This window comes from Paroedura picta, chromosome 18 (assembly GCF_049243985.1).
Source record: "Paroedura picta isolate Pp20150507F chromosome 18, Ppicta_v3.0, whole genome shotgun sequence".
Taxonomy (NCBI): Eukaryota; Metazoa; Chordata; class Lepidosauria; order Squamata; family Gekkonidae; genus Paroedura; species Paroedura picta.
Window position 1 is genome coordinate 7,584,355 of NC_135386.1, and position 17,539 is coordinate 7,601,893.

At 48.3% G+C, this 17,539-nt stretch overlaps 1 long non-coding RNA gene across 1 annotated transcript in view; it reads right to left on the bottom strand.

Moving 5' to 3' along the window:
• Window positions 1–17,539, bottom strand: part of LOC143828005 (uncharacterized) — a 26,945-nt gene continuing 9,406 nt past the window's right edge. The window contains exon 4 of the long non-coding RNA XR_013227471.1: window positions 1–73. This is a non-coding gene — a long non-coding RNA (uncharacterized LOC143828005). The remainder of the gene's footprint in view (window positions 74–17,539) is intronic.

Consider the following 17,539-nt stretch of genomic DNA (forward strand, 5'->3'; position numbering starts at 1 on the left):
CGTTTTTGCGTCTGCGTTGTGTCGCGTTTCTCGGATCGCTTTCCTCCTTCTGTTGACCTCAGGAAGCCACGGGCTGTTTATTAAAATAATACGATTACAAATCCATCCGCTGGGGTTGAAGATGGAAATTGAAACCGCGCGCTAATTTGGCTAAAAGCTACAAGAGCACTCAGCCGGCTGTCGGAACGGCAAGACAGCCCACACTCAACTTAGAACAAGCTGGGGCTATTGAGCAGATCACAGACACCAGCAGGTTCCATTACAGGGGCCAGGAGTAATTGGACAGACTGATTTCCCGGCCCCAAGCAAGAAACAGCTAAAAGGGGGGATTTTCTAAAGAGGAGTAAAGTACGTGGGAGGCCTCAGGATACGCATAATATGGGGGAAATATCTGGATTACATATGGATCTCAAGAAGATGCACCAGTGACAGCATGTACAGATTGGCACCCTTCTAAATCCACTGAAGTCAAGATTTGCACCCTTCTAAATCCACTGCGGAAAGGAGCTCTTCCGCCAGGCATTTGGTCGAAATCAGCCATAACCAGCAGCATCTACAGGGCCCCTGCTCCCTCCCTCACAGAAATCCATCAATGCATTCTGCTCTTGGACTTTTTTGTACTGCTTGTACTATTGTACTGTTACCACTGATACCATTATTAGTTAGTAGTATTAATGTTATGGTTATTTGCATGTTATGGATTGTTTCTTGCATAGTTTCTACATCCTATGTATGGTGCTCATTCCACCCTGAGCCTCCAGGGAGGGTGGTATATAAATATATAATAAAGTAAAATGCAATAAAATGCAATAAATAAATTTAAAAAGGTGTAATGCTCCTTAGGACTGTTGTAGATTTATTTATTTATTTGGGTAATTTATATACCACGCATATAAATGACGTCTCCGTAGGTGGGGGAGGGGGATGCATGTTTAATGTGTCATTGCACAGATGCTCTATTAGGGAGGAAGGAAGACTGATAAGTAACAAAGGAGATGCTTTATAACCCTAATCAGCCCCTGGAGGGCAAGAGGAGGGCAGGGGGCAATGGGGTACTGCCTAAACTACCACCAACAGACAATTCCACCATCATTAATTCCACCTTCTTCTCAGTTTGTGTGAGAGATGAGAAGGGACCACTTCACGGGTGATTTGCTTGGCTGTGCAGGCCTTGTTTGTTTTTTAAGTCGGTTTGGTGACAGCTAACACCAATAGCAAACGGATTTTCACTGTGTGACTGAAGGTCACCCATGGCCGCCATTTTGTGGCTGGTCATGTGACTTGCAGCAGCAATTCTGTGGCAGCTGTCAAAAAGGTTGGGGGGGACCTATGCTCTCTACTGTTTTCAAAACCGCATGAGAATGAGCTTTTAAAAAATTATTTCTAGGAGCTTCTCTGCTGGGATGTTTTCCTCAACACGAGAACCCTGTTTCCATCCACCTCAGCCGTCTCTGTAGACTTCCATAGACCTCAGAACAGTTTACCGATAACTCTCCTTGTTCCCTCCTTGTTCCCTCCGCTAATTCACTTTCTCAGACACATTTTTCATTCCTGCATTTTAAAGGCACTTCAGTCTCCTCCTGATTCTCCTCACAAATCAAACTTTTGGAACGCCGTATGGGCACTTAGTGGGATGCTACAAAGAGATTGCTGGGATCCGCAAGAGCAGTTTGAGAACCTGTGGGCTTGTTATCTGTGTAACGTCTACACCTCTGACACCACCACGGGAGAAAAGGGCAGCGGAAGAGAGCGGCCCAGGATGCTGGAGGAATGCCAAAAGGAATCTACGAAGGAGGAGCTAAAAATAACAAAAGAAGAGAAAGACAAACCCGAGAAGAAACCAGAAAGGACACGGGAAAGAGGAAGAACAGAAACAACATCAAAACCCTATTACATCAGCCTCAAACACCCCTGTAGGTTAGACCCCATTAAAAGCCATAACGCTGGCCTCAATCAAGGCTTGGCGGGACAGCTCCATTTTAAAAGCCCTGCGGAATTGCTGGAGTTCCAACAAGGCCCTAATTTCCATTGGGAGCTCATTCCACCAAGCCGAAAAGGTCCTGGCCCTAGTCAAGACTAGATGTACTTCTTTAGGGCCTGGGATCACCAGCCTGCTGTGTGTTGGCCCCCCTTCAGGGGGCGAACTAAGACAGATGCTTCCTTAGACATACTGAGACCAGACCACATATAGCCTTAATGCCAGCACCTGATCCGGAATTCAACTGGCAGCCAACACAACTGCTGAAGAATCGCTGTTCCATGCATCCTCCACAGTGTTTGAGTCATTGCAATTTCCAGAGCAGGGATATGGGAAGGCCCACGTAGAGCAAATTAAGCAATCCAACCTAGAGGTGACCGTCACGTGGATCATAGTGGCCAGGTGGTCAGGGGCTGGGTAGGGTTCTAGTAGCTTAGCCTGGCAAAGATGGTAGAATGCCAGCTGAGCTACTTTCATGGCCTGAGCCATCACAGATAAGGAGGCCTCAAGGGTCACTCCCAAACACCTGGATGATTGAGTAGCTAAAAGCTGGACGCTGTCCAGGGTGGGCTTCCTGGTCTGGCCCTTTCTCACCCAGCTAGAGGATCTCTGCCTTCAAGGGCTGAGTTTCAGGTGATTCCACTGGAACCACTCCACCATGGTCTCCAGTCGTGGTTGCTGCAGGGACTTGCAATGAAATAACCATTGCAAATTCTCGGTGGGAACACAATTCTGCAGCATGGTGAGGGCCCTATCTGCATTGGGACTGCAATATTAATTTCCTCATCAGGGGAGGGGCCTTCTCGACGATTCAGTGCTACTTCAGGTCAGGAAAACGTCACGATGAAGAGAACTGAAGTCTCTCCGTCTGGGTTGCCAACCTCCAGGTGAGTACTTTGAAGAAAAGGAATGACAGACTGGCTGTGCAATAAAGCCTCCTTAATAAATCAATGTTTAACCAGTCAAACTCTTCAAAATCTCGGAGCGCAGCTCAAACGGGGTCCGGATTCACTCCCGTTTTCAATATGCACTACTTATTTTTACAATCCAAATATCTCCCTGCAACTGCTTACTTTCAGAATGAAAATATTTTCTTATCATATCCCGTAGACTCAAGGTTCCACTTCGAAGTGGAGAATCCTGCGTGTTCAAGCGCTGAGATTTTGAAGAATCTGACTGGTTCAACATTGATTTATTAAAGAGGATTTATTGCACAGCCAATTTGTCATCGTTCCTTTTCTTCAAAGGGCTTTGTAGGATAGCGTGGTCTTTGTTTTTAGACATTCCTTATCCTCCAGGTGAGGCCTGGAGACCTTCTGGAATTACCATATATCTCCAGACTAGTTGCTCTAGAAAAAAATGGCTTGAGGGTGAATTCTATGGCATCATATTCCTGTTAAGCCGCATGGCCCCCAGATCTCCAGGAATCTCTCACCCCAGAGTTGGCAACCCATTGCCCTGTGCTGCTCTGACTTCTGCCCCTGCAGCTCTGCAGAAGTGAATTGCCACAAGGAACCTGCAGCTATTTCCGGACTGCAAATCCCCGCAGAATTTGGGGAACAAGCTCTCCATTAGCCTGGCAAAAATGACATGATCTACAGCTGAGCCACTCAGATGGAATCAAAGGGGCAGCTCTGCGCTCTGCACCATCTCCACTGAAAGGCTGTTGTGGGAACCTGGAGGATGCACGTGTACTGAATCTACACTCAGCTGCTCTTTTTGCTGTTTAAAATCATGATGTATTAGCAACAAACCTGGTTGGTGGCCAAAGCACAACTGGGGCTTGTTGCCAACAACAACAACAACAACAACAAAGGTTCTGCTGGAACCTTCCATCTGTCACTGAAATTAGCCACATCTCCGGCTTTCTGCACCGTTACTTCTGCAGCACGGTGGTTACTCCACTCGCGAGGAGAAGAAGAAATCATGCAACAATTTAAAGAGGGATGGAAGGGTTAATGACATCAGAAGAGGAAGAGGAAGAGGAAGAGGAAGAGGAAGAGGAAGAAGAAGAAGAAGAAGAAGAAGAAGAAGAAGAAGAAGAAGAAGAAGAAGAAGAAGAAGAAGAAGAAGAAGAATGAAAGATTTGGTTTTTATACCCCACTTTTCATTAAGTGTCTAAAGCAGTGGTAGCCAAACTGTGGCTCTCCAGATGTGCTGGCAGGGGCTCATGGGAATTGTAGTCCATGGACATCTGGAGAGCCACAGTTTGGCCACACTTTGTCTAAAGGAAGAAACAATGCCTTTGAGTAGGATTGCCAGCCCTGGGTAGAGAAAGTCCTGGAGATTTTGGGCGTGGAGCTAGGATTAGGGTCAGGGAGGGACCTCAGGTGTATATAACAGTATAGACTCTACCCTACAAATCCGCCATTTTCTCCAGGGGAACCGATCTCTTTAATCAGGAGATGACCCGTAATTCTGGTGGGAAACCAGCTCCCAATTGGAGGCTGGCATCCCTATCTGCGAGATTGCCTCTAAATCAGTAATACAAAAAAAACATGTCCATGCTATGATGGGCAGGACACCTACAGCCTTTAAGGGTCAAAGAGCCACTGAGGGGTGAGAAATCGTAGCTCTTGAAATTCCCCCTCATGCCCATGTGAGCCCCGGCCCCAATCCCTTTTATTCTATGGGGTTCCTTTTTCTGTTCTTTATCACCTTTCCAGAAAGAGGGACAAACAGCGTCAAGGAAATCTACTGCCCTTCGGCGCCCTCTAGTGCCTGTGTCTGTGACTGACATGTCAAAACATTAATCTTGGGGGAGCCCTTGTTATTTATTTATTTTATTTATTTATTGCAGAAATCGGAGATGCCCGAGGGCAAGACAATTAGGTTTTCCTTAATCTGTGAATGCCTCTGGTAAGCCTTTGCATTTTTTTTTCCACCAAAGCATTCTGCCTAAATAGGCACGTCGTGTTCTCAATTGACGTGACAGCTTAATTTTTTACTCTCTGGTGTCTGTGGCTCAGCTATTTCCAACCTCTTGACCCTGGAGATGAAGTCAGGCCAGTCGGTTCCATGAACAGGTTCTGGGCATGTAAAAACTGTTTACCGCCCTGAAAGGCACCTTAGAACGTATGTGATTATTTACTAATACGGGGGGAATGCACTCTGCACACACTCAGAAACCCTAGCCTTCCGTTACTACTGTAGTTCATGCATTTTAATTCTGATTCCAGCCGCTCCCAACGAATTCCAGGAAACAACCTCTAATCATAGAATCGTAGAGTTAGAAGGGGCCATAGAGGCCACCTAGTCCAACCCCCTGCTCAACGCAGGATCAACCTAAAACATCCAGGATATATCTCTGCCCAGCCACTGCTTGAAGACCGCCAGTGAGGGGGAGCTCCCCACATCCTTTGGCAGCCCATCCCACTGCTGAACTAGGACTGTGAAATCCCTCCCCCCCCCTCAATATCCAGCTGGTATCGGTCTACATATTGTTTAAACCCATTATTTTGGATGCTCTCCTCTGCTGCCAACAGGAACCTCTCTCTGCCCTCCTCCAAGGGACAACCTTTCAAATACTTAAAGAGAGCCACCCTGTCCCCTCTCAACCTCCTCTTCTCCAGGCTGAACATTCCCAGGTCCCTCAGCCTTTCCTCACAGGGCTTGGTCCATTCTGCTCTAATGACACACAAAAACCATCATTCTGTTGCCTGCCATGACAGTCCACACGGCAGCAGCCGCGCAGAGGCTGAGAACATGCCTGCCTTGCTTGGTTCTCGTTAATGCCACCATCTTGTTTTCCTCCAGACGGCTTCTGCGTCTCGTCCACGAATGGCACAAGAGCGGAAGGGATGTTTAATTCTCTTACCGGCTCTTATTAGAGTTTGGAGAGGCTTGGATGAAAATGGTAATTCAGCTCTTTTTTTTTTCCTCCTTCTTTTTTTTATGTCCTTTGTGAATTGATAAGGAACTGGCACCAACTGATAGCAACGATCTCATTTGCATAGAAATGGGCTCCTGACTCCAGCAAGACGACAATAATTTTGCAGAACAGATTCCTGCAGAAAACAGAGCTCCCCTTTTTCTTCCCCGCCAGCAGGGAAGGGATAAAAGCATCTCCACGGCCTTGAGGTTGCTGCCAGAGACAGCTGTAAACCAAGTCCACTTCTTTACGTATCCCAAACCCGGTTTGTGAAACCAATCAGCCTTATTTCATCTCACGCATGACCCTCCATGGGGCTTACCCGGCATGCTAGTAAAAAGCGTAAAACGGATGGGCAAGATCCGACCTAGGGACCCTCTTGTTTGCGTCTGCAAAACGCTGAGGGGAGAGGAACCTCCAAAGAGCATCCATAACCAGGATGGTGAAACCTGAGAGGGGACAGGATGGCTCTCTTGAAGTATTTGAAAGGTGGTCACTTGGAGGAGGGCAGGGAAAGGTTCCTGTTGGCAGCAGAGGAAAGGACGCGCAGTAATGGTTTTAAACCATGTGGAAAACAGTATTGGCTAGATTGGTGCAGTGGTTAGGAGTGCGGACTTCTAATCTGGCATGCAGGGTTCGATTCTGCACTCCCCCACATGCAGCCAGTTGGGTGACCTTGGGCTCGCCACGGCACTGATAAAACTGTTCTGACTGAGCAGGAATATCAGGGCTTTCTCAGCCTCACCCACCTCACAGGGTGTCTGTTGTGGGGAGAGGAAAGGGAAGGCCACTTTGAGCCTCCTTCAGGTAGGGAAAAGCAGCATATAAGAACCAACTCTTCTTCTTCTTCAGTAATCTCAAGGCTCTCTCAGCTTCACCTCCCTCACAGGGTGTCTGTTGTGGGGAGAGGAAAGGGAAGGCGACTGTAAGCCACTTTGATATTCCTTCGGGTAGAAAAAAATAGCATGTAAGAACCAACTGTTGTTGTTCTTGTTGTTCTTGTTCTTCATCTTCTTCTTTATCATCATCTTCATCATCATCATATGCCAGACCTCATTTTGTGCCACTCACAGAGCAAAAAAACTGTAGCGGATTCTTTGCAGCCATTGCATTTGATCCATGATCTTTAAGCCAATCCCTTGACTCTCCAGAAGAGTTGTGGTGGAGTTAGAATGCTGGGCTATCATTCGGGAAGAGGGCGGTGTTGAGGCTTTGATGCTGAGAACTGGGATTCTTAAACTTCCTCTTTTAATCTCTGGGGGGTTTAGGTGGAAAATGCTGGCAAGTCACAGAATACTTATGGGGACCCTTCATGGGGTTTTCAAGGTCAGGAAGGAACGGAGGTGTTTTGTGATTGCCTGTCTCTGTGTACCAACCCTCGACTTCCTTTGGGGTCTCCCATCCAAATGGACGTGGACAAAATGGAGAAGGTACAGAGCAGAGTGGCAAGGAGGATCCGGGGCCTGTGAGGAAAGGCTGAGGGACTTGGGAATGTTCAGCCTGGAGAAGAGGAAGTTGGGAGGGGACAGGGTGGCTCTCTTGAAAGGTTGGGAACTCAGACGTTGAGCTGTACAATAAAATATTATAAAAAACAGGAATTATTTATTGTGGTGCACAATTTAAAAACAGAATAAAAACTACATAAAAACTATACAGAACTAACTGCACATAAGACCAAATGCGTTTCGACCTTACTGGGTCTTCTTCAGTGTTCAGAATTATAACAATACACTCTATATACAAAGCCTGAACTAATTATAAAGTGTAGCTGAGTGGGGTTCGTACGTTATAGCTCCAACCAAATATGTAATTTTTTGACTTTTTGGAGTCCCCAACCTATGGCAATTGCCTAGGCTCACCACTATTCGCTGTCATATAATTCTGTGCTGAGAGTGCTACCATGAGAAGGGGAGAAGTCAACTATGAAATGGCTGCCATGAAAAGGGGAGGAGTCAGCAACAAAATGGCTTCGAGGGATAGAAAAAATCCAGCAACATAATGGCTGCCTTGAGGAGGGGAGGAGCCAACTACAAAATGGCTGCCAGGATAAGGGAGGAGTCACTACAAAATGGCTGCCATGGTTAGGGAATAGTCAGCTACAAAATGGCTGCCTTGAAAATGGGAGGAGCCAGGTTCAAAATGGCTGCCTTGAAAAGGGGAGGAGCCAGCTACAAAATGGCTACCAAAGGTAGGAAGGTCTGCTACAAAATGGCTGCCTTAAAAAAAGGAGGAGCCAGCTTTAAAATGTCTGCCTTGAGGAGGGGAGGAGCCAGCTACAAAATGGCTGCCAGGGGTAGGAAAAAGCCAGCAACAAAATGGTTGCCTTGAGGAGGAGAGGAGTCAGCTACAAAATGGCTGACATGGTTAGGGAATAATCAGCTACAAAATGGCTACCTTGAAAAAGGGAGGAGCCAGCTTCAAAATGGCTGCCTTGAAATGGGGAATATCCAGCTACAAAATGGCTGCCTTGAGGAAGGGAGGAACCAGCTACAAAATGGCTGCCATTGGTAGGAATGTCAGCTACAAAAAGGCTGCCATGAGATGCTTAGGAGAAACTACAAAATGGCTGCCAGGAGAAGGCAGGAGTCACTACAAAATGGCTGCCAAATTTAGGGAATAGTGAGCTACAAAATAGCTGCCTTGAAAATGGGAGGAACCAGCTTCAAAATGGCTGCCTTTATAAGGGAAGGAGCCAGCTACAAAATGGCTGCCTTGAGGAAGGGAGGAGTCAGCTACAAAATGGCTGCCATAGGTAGGAAGGTCTGCTACAAAATGGCTGCCTTAAAAAGGGAAGGAGCCAGCTTCAAAATGTCTGCCTTGAGGAGGGGAGGAGCCAGCTACAAAATGGCTGCCAGGTGTAGGAAAAAGTCAGCAACAAAATGGTTGCCTTGAGGAGGGGAGGAGCCAGCTACAAAATGGCTGCCTTGAAAATGGGAGGAACCAGCTTCAAAATGGCTGCCTTGAAAAGGGGAGGAGCCAGCTACAAAATGGCTGCCTTGAAGAGGGGAGGAGCCAGCTACAAAATGGCTGACATGAGTAAGGGAGAAACAAGATACAAAACGGCTGCCAAGAGAATAGGAGGAGTCAGCTACTACATGGCTGTCATGGTTAGGGAACAGTCAGCTACAAAATGGCTGCCTTGAAAAGGGGAGGAGCTAGCTACAAAATGGCTGCCTTGAGGAAAGGAGGAGCCAGCAACAAAATGGCTGCCTTGAGGAGGGGAAGATCCAACAACAAAATGGCTGCCTCGCGGAGGGGAAAAGCCAACAACAAAATGGCTGCCATGGGTAGGGAAAGGTCAACTTCAAAATGGCTGCCTTGAGGAGGGGAGGAGCCAGCTACAAAATGGCTGCCATGAGAAGCTTAGGAGTAACTACAAAATGGCTGCCAGGAGAAGGGAGGAGTCACTACAAAATGGCTGCCATGGTTAGGGAATAGTCAGCTACAAAATGGCTGCCTTGAAAATGGGAGGAACCAGCTTCAAAATGGCTGCCTTGAAAAGGGGAGGAGCCAGCTACAAAATGGCTGCCTTGAAGAGGGGAGGAGCCAGCTACAAAATGGCTGACATAGGAAGGAAAGTCTGTTCCAAAATGGCTGCCTTTTAAAGGGGAGGAGCCAGCTTTAAAATGGCTGCCAGGGGTAGGAAAAAGTCAGCAACAAAATGGTTGCCTTGAGGATGAGAGGAGTCAGCTACAAAATGGCTGCCTTGAAAAGGGGAGGAGCCAGCTTCAAAATGGCTACCTTGAGGAATGGAGGAGCCAGCTACAAAATGGCTGCCTTCATTAGGGGAGGAGTCAGCTACAAAATGGCTGCCACAAGAAGGCAAGAATTCAGCTACAAAATGGCTGCCATTGGTAGGAAAGTCAGCAAAAAAATGGTTCCTTTGAGGAGTAGAGGATTCAGCTACAAAATGGCTGCCATGAGAAGCTTATAAATAACTACAAAATGGCTGCCAGGAGAAGGGAGGAGTCACTACAAAATGGCTGCAAAATTTAGGGAATAGTGAGCTACAAAATGGCTGCCTTGAAAATGGGAGGAACCAGCTTCAAAATGGCTGCCTTTATAAGGGGAGGAGCCAGCTACAAAATGGATGCCTTGAGGAAGGGAGGAGACAGCTACAAAATGGCTGCCATAGGTAGGAAAGTCTGCTACAAAATGGCTGCCTTAAAAAGGGAAGGAGCCAGCTTCAAAATGTCTGCCTTGAGGAGGGGAGGAGCCAGCTACAAAATGGCTGCCATGAGAAGCTTAGGAGTAACTACAAAATGGCTGCCAGGAGAAGGGAGGAGTCACTACAAAATGGCTGCCATGGTTAGGGAATAGTCAGCTACAAAATGGCTGCCTTGAAAATGGGAGGAACCAGCTTCAAAATGGCTGCCTTGAAAAGGGGAGGAGCCAGCTACAAAATGGCTGCCTTGAAGAGGGGAGGAGTCAGCTACAAAATGGCTGACATAGGTAGGAAAGTCTGCTACAAAATGGCTGCCTTTTAAAGGGGAGGAGCCAGCTTTAAAATGGCTACCATAGGTAGGAAAGTCTGCTACAAAATGGCTGCCTTGAAAAGGGGAGGAGCCACTTCAAAATGTCTGCCTTGAAGAGGGGAGGAGTCAGCTGCAAAATGGCTGCCATGAGAAGGGGAGGAGTCAGCTACAAAATGGCTGCCTTGAGGAGGGGAGGAGCCAGCTACAATATGGCTGCCATGGTTAGGGAATAGTCAGCTACAAAATGGCTGCCTTGAAAATGGGAGGAGCCAGCTTCAAAATGGCTGCCTTCATAAGGGGAGGTGCCAGCTACAAAATGGTTGCCATATGTAGGAAAGTCTGCTACAAAATGGCTGCCTTAAAAAGGGAAGGAGCCAGCTACAAAATGTCTGCCTTGAGGAGGGGAGGAGCTAGCTACAAAATGGCTGCCAGCTGTAGGAAAAAGTCAGCAACAAAATGGTGGCCTTGAGGAGGGGAGGAGCCAGCTACAAAATGGAGGCCATGAGAAGCTTAGGAGTAAATACAAAATGGCTGCCAGGAGAAGGGAGGAGTCACTAAAAATGGCTGCCATGGTTAGGGAATAGTCAGCTACAAAATGGTGGCCTTGAGGAGGGGAGGAGCCAGCTACAAAATGGAGGCCATGAGAAGCTTAGGAGTAAATACAAAATGGCTTCCAGGAGAAGGGAGTGATCAGCTAAAACATGGCTGACATGAGAAGGGGAGGAGTGAGCTACAAAATGGCTGCCAAGGTTAGGGAACAATCAGCTACAAAATGGCTCCCTTGAAAATGGGAGGAGCCAGGTTCAAAATGGCTGCCTTAAAAGGGGAGGAGCCAGCTAGAAAATGGCTGCCATGAGGGAGGAGCAAGCTACAAAATGTCTGCCATCAGGGAGGAGTCAGGTACAAAATGGCTGCCAAAGGTAGGATTGTCTGCTACAAAATGGCTGCCTTGAAAAGGGGAGGAGCCACTTCAAAATGTCTGCCTTGAAGAGGGGAGGAGTCAGCTGCAAAATGGCTGCCATGAGAAGGGGAGGAGTCAGCTACAAAATGGCTGCCTTGAGGAGGGGAGGAGCCAGCTACAATATGGCTGCCATAGTTAGGGAATAGTCAGCTACAAAATGGCTGCCTTGAAAATGGGAGGAGCCAGCTTCAAAATGGCTGCCTTGAAAAGGGGAGGAATCAGCTAAAACATGGCTGCCATGAGAAGGGGAGGAGTGAGCTACAAAATGGCTGCCAAGGTTAGGGAACAGTCAGCTACAAAATGGCTGCCTTGAGGGAGGAGCAAGCTACAAAATGGCTGCCAAAGGTAGGATTGTCTGCTACAAAATGGCTGCCTTGAAAAGGGGAGGAGCCACTTCAAAATGTCTGCCTTGAGGAGGGGAGGAGTCAGCTGCAAAATGGCTACCATGAGAAGGGGAGGAGTCAGCTACAAAATGGCTGCCTTGAGGAGGAGAGGAGCCAGCTACAAAATGGCTGCCAAGGTTAGGGAATAGTCAGCTACAAAATGGCTGCCTTGAAAAGGGAAGGAGCTAGGTACAAAATGGCTGCCTTGAAAAGGGGAGGAGCCAGCTACAAAATGGCTGCCATGAGAAGCTTAGGAGTAACTACAAGATGGCTGCCAGGAGAAGGGAGGAGTCACTACAAAATGGCTCCCATTGTTAGGGAATAGTAAGCTACAAAATGGCTCCCTTGAAAATGGGAGGAGCCAGGTTCAAAATGGCTGCCTTAAAAGTGGGAGGAGCCAGCTAGAAAATGGCTGCCATGAGGGAGGAGCAAGCTACAAAATGTCTGCCATCAGGGAGGAGTCAGGTACAAAATGGCTGCCAAAGGTAGGATTGTCTGCTACAAAATGTCTGCCTTGAAGAGGGGAGGAGTCAGCTGCAAAATGGCTGCCACGAGAAGGGGAGGAGTCAGCTACAAAATGGCTGCCTTGAGGAGGGGAGGAGCCAGCTACAATATGGCTGCCATAGTTAGGGAATAGTCAGCTACAAAATGGCTGCCTTGAAAATGGGAGGAGCCAGCTTCAAAATGGCTGCCTTGAAAAGGGGAGGAATCAGCTAAAACATGGCTGCCATGAGAAGGGGAGGAGTGAGCTACAAAATGGCTGCCAAGGTTAGGGAACAGTCAGCTACAAAATGGCTGCCTTGAGGGAGGAGCAAGCTACAAAATGGCTGCCAAAGGTAGGATTGTCTGCTACAAAATGGCTGCCTTGAAAAGGGGAGGAGCCACTTCAAAATGTCTGCCTTGAGGAGGGGAGGAGTCAGCTGCAAAATGGCTACCATGAGAAGGGGAGGAGTCACTACAAAATGGCTGCCATGGTTAGGGAATAATAAGCTACAAAATGGCTGCCATTGTTAGGGAATAGTAAGCTACAAAATGGCTGCCTTGAAAATGGGAGGAGCCAGGTTCAAAATGGCTGCCTTGTAAAGGGGAGGAGCCAGCTAAAAATGGCTGCCATGAGGGAGGAGCCAGCTACAGAATGGCTGCCTTCAAGAGGGGAGAAGCCAGCTACAAAATGGCTACCATAGATAGGAAAGTCTGCTACAAAATGGCTGCCTTGAAAAGGGGAGGAGCCACTTCAAAATGTCTGCCTTGAAGAGGGGAGGAGTCAGCTGCAAAATGGCTGCCATGAGAAGGGGAGGAGTCAGCTACAAAATGGCTGCCTTGAGGAGGGGAGGAGCCAGCTACAATATGGCTGCCATGGTTAGGGAATAGTCAGCTACAAAATGGCTGCCTTGAAAATGGGAGGAGCCAGCTTCAAAATGGCTGCCTTCATAAGGGGAGGTGCCAGCTACAAAATGGTTGCCATATGTAGGAAAGTCTGCTACAAAATGGCTGCCTTAAAAAGGGAAGGAGCCAGCTACAAAATGTCTGCCTTGAGGAGGGGAGGAGCTAGCTACAAAATGGCTGCCAGGTGTAGGAAAAAGTCAGCAACAAAATGGTGGCCTTGAGGAGGGGAGGAGCCAGCTACAAAATGGAGGCCATGAGAAGCTTAGGAGTAAATACAAAATGGCTGCCAGGAGAAGGGAGGAGTCACTAAAAATGGCTGCCATGGTTAGGGAATAGTCAGCTACAAAATGGTGGCCTTGAGGAGGGGAGGAGCCAGCTACAAAATGGAGGCCATGAGAAGCTTAGGAGTAAATACAAAATGGCTGCCAGGAGAAGGGAGTGATCAGCTAAAACATGGCTGACATGAGAAGGGGAGGAGTGAGCTACAAAATGGCTGCCAAGGTTAGGGAACAATCAGCTACAAAATGGCTCCCTTGAAAATGGGAGGAGCCAGGTTCAAAATGGCTGCCTTAAAAGGGGGAGGAGCCAGCTAGAAAATGGCTGCCATGAGGGAGGAGCAAGCTACAAAATGTCTGCCATCAGGGAGGAGTCAGGTACAAAATGGCTGCCAAAGGTAGGATTGTCTGCTACAAAATGGCTGCCTTGAAAAGGGGAGGAGCCACTTCAAAATGTCTGCCTTGAAGTGGGGAGGAGTCAGCTGCAAAATGGCTGCCATGAGAAGGGGAGGAGTCAGCTACAAAATGGCTGCCTTGAGGAGGGGAGGAGCCAGCTACAATATGGCTGCCATAGTTAGGGAATAGTCAGCTACAAAATGGCTGCCTTGAAAATGGGAGGAGCCAGCTTCAAAATGGCTGCCTTGAAAAGGGGAGGAATCAGCTAAAACATGGCTGCCATGAGAAGGGGAGGAGTGAGCTACAAAATGGCTGCCAAGGTTAGGGAACAGTCAGCTACAAAATGGCTGCCTTGAGGGAGGAGCAAGCTACAAAATGGCTGCCAAAGGTAGGATTGTCTGCTACAAAATGGCTGCCTTGAAAAGGGAAGGAGCCACTTCAAAATGTCTGCCTTGAGGAGGGGAGGAGTCAGCTGCAAAATGGCTACCATGAGAAGGGGAGGAGTCAGCTACAAAATGGCTGCCTTGAGGAGGAGAGGAGCCAGCTACAAAATGGCTGCCAAGGTTAGGGAATAGTCAGCTACAAAATGGCTGCCTTGAAAAGGGAAGGAGCTAGGTACAAAATGGCTGCCTTGAAAAGGGGAGGAGCCAGCTACAAAATGGCTGCCATGAGAAGCTTAGGAGTAACTACAAGATGGCTGCCAGGAGAAGGGAGGAGTCACTACAAAATGGCTGCCTTTAGGGAGGAGCCAGCTACAAAATGGCTGCCTTGAAGAGGGGAGGAGCCAGCTACAAAATGGCTACCATAGGTAGGAAAGTCTGCTACAAAATGGCTGCCTTGAAAAGGGGAGGAGCCACTTCAAAATGTCTGCCTTGAAGAGGGGAGGAGTCAGCTGCAAAATGGCTGCCATGAGAAGGGGAGGAGTCAGCTACAAAATGGCTGCCTTGAGGAGGGGAGGAGCCAGCTACAAAATGGCTGCCAAGGTTAGGGAACAGTCAGTTACAAAATGGCTGCCTTGAGGGAGGAGCAAGCTACAAAATGGCTGCCAAGGTTAGGGAATAGTCAGCTATAAAATGGCTGCCTTGAAAAGGGAAGGAGCCAGCTACAAAATGGCTACCATAGGTAGGAAAGTCTGCTACAAAATGGCTGCCTGGAAAAGGGGAGGAGCCACTTCAAAATGTCTGCCTTGAAGAGGGGAGGAGTCAGCTGCAAAATGGCTGCCATGAGAAGGGGAGGAGTCAGCTACAAAATGGCTGCCTTGAGGAGGGGAGGAGCCAGCTACAATATGGCTGCCATGGTTAGGGAATAGTCAGCTACAAAATGGCTGCCTTGAAAATGGGAGGAGCCAGCATCAAAATGGCTGCCTTGAAAAGGGGAGGAATCAGCTAAAACATGGCTGACATGAGAAGTGGAGGAGTGAGCTAAAAAATGGCTGCCAAGGTTAGGGAACAATCAGCTACAAAATGGCTGCCTTGAGGGAGGAGTCACTACAAAATGGCTGCCATGGTTAGGGAATAATAAGCTACAAAATGGCTGCCTTGAAAATGGGAGGAGCCAGGTTCAAAATGGCTGCCTTAAAAAGGGGAGGAGCCAGCTAGAAAATGGCTGCCATGAGGGAGGAGCAAGCTACAAAATGTCTGCCATCAGGGAGGAGTCAGGTACAAAATGGCTACCAAAGGTAGGATTGTCTGCAACAAAATGGCTGCCTTGAAAAGGGGAGGAGCCACTTCAAAATGTCTGCCTTGAGGAGGGGAGGAGTCAGCTGCAAAATGGCTACCCTGAGAAGGGGAGGAGTCAGCTACAAAATGGCTGCCTTGAGGAGGGGAGGAGCCAGCTACAAAATGGCTGCCAAGGTTAGGGAATAATCAGCTACAAAATGGCTGCCTTGAAAAGGGAAGGAGCCAGGTACAAAATGGCTGCCTTGAAAAGGGGAGGAGCCAGCTACAAAATGGCTGCCATGAGAAGCTTAGGAATAACTACAAGATGGCTGCCAGGAGAAGTGAGGAGTCACAACAAAATGGCTGCCATTGTTAGGGAATAGTAAGCTACAAAATGGCTGCCTTGAAAATGGGAGGAGCAAGCTACAAAATGGCTACCATAGGTAGGAAAGTCTGCTACAAAATGGCTGCCTTGAAAAGGGGAGGAGCCACTTCAAAATGTCTGCCTTGAAGAGGGGAGGAGTCAGCTGCAAAATGGCTGCCACGAGAAGGGGAGGAGTCAGCTACAAAATGGCTGCCTTGAGGAGGGGAGGAACCAGCTACAATATGGCTGCCATGGTTAGGGAATAGTCAGCTACAAAATGGCTGCCTTGAAAATGGGAGGAGCCAGCTTCAAAATGGCTGCCTTGGGGAGGGGAGGAATCAGCTAAAACATGGCTGCCATGAGAAGGGGAGGAGTGAGCTACAAAATGGCTTCCAAGGTTAGGGAACAGTCAGCTACAAAATGGCTGCCTTGAGGAGGGGAGGAGCCAGCTACAATATGGCTGCCATGGTTAGGGAATAGTCAGCTGCAAAATGGCTTCCTTGTAAATGGGAGGAGCCACCTTCAAAATGGCTGTCTTCAAAAGGGGAGGAGCCAGCTACAAAATGGCTGCCTTGAAAAGGGGAGGAGCCAGCAACAGAATGCCTGCCTTGAGGAGGGGAAGAGCCAACAAGAAAATGGCTGCCATGTGAGGGAAAGGTAAGCTACAAAATGGCTGCCTTGAAGAGGGGAGGAGCTAGCTACAAAATGGCTGCCATGAGAAGCTTATGAGTAACTACAAAATGGCTGCCAGGAGAAGGGGAGGAGTCAGCTACAAAATGGCTACCATGAGTCTGCTACAAAATGTCTGCCATGAGAAGGGGAGGAGTCAGTTACAAAATGGCTGCCATGAGTCTGCTACAAAATGTCTGCCATAGGAAGGGGAGGAGTCAGCTCAAAAATGGCTGCCATGAGAAGGGGAGGAGTCAGCTACAAAATGGCTGCCTTGAGGAGGGGAGGAGCCAGCTACAATATGGCTGCCATGGTTAGGGAATAGTCAGCTACAAAATGGCTGCCATGAGAAAGGGAGGAGTCAGCTGCAAAATGGCTGCCTTGAGGAGGGGAGGAATCAGCTAAAACATGGCTGCCATGAGAAGGGGAGGAGTGACCTACAAAATGGCTGCCAAGGTTAGGGAATAGTCAGCTACAAAATGGCTGCCGTGAAAAGGGAAGGAGCCAGGTACAAAATGGCTGCCTTGAAAAGGGGAGGAGCCAGCTACAAAATGGCTGCCATGAGAAGCTTAGGAGTAACTACAAGATGGCTGCCAGGAGAAGGGAGGAGTCACTACAAAATGGCTGCCATTGTTAGGGAATAGTAAGCTACAAAATGGCTGCCTTGAAAATGGGAGGAGCCAGGTTCAAAATGGCTGCCTTGAAAAGGGGAGGAGCCAGCTACAAAATGGCTGCCTTTAGGGAGGAGCCAGCTACAAAATGGCTGCCTTGAAGAGGGGAGGAGCCAGCTACAAAATGGCTACCATAGGTAGGAAAGTCTGCTACAAAATGGCTGCCTTGAAAAGGGGAGGAGCCACTTCAAAATGTCTGCCTTGAGGAGGGGAGGAGTCAGCTGCAAAATGGCTGCCATGAGAAGGGGAGGAGTCAGCTACAAAATGGCTGCCTTGAGGAGGGGAGGAGCCAGCTACAATATGGCTGCCATGGTTAGGGAATAGTCAGCTACAAAATGGCTGCCTTGAAAATGGGAGGAGCCAGCTTCAAAATGGCTGCCTTGAGGAGGGGAGGAATCAGCTAAAACATGGCTGCCATGAGAAGGGGAGGAGTGAGCTACAAAATGGCTGCC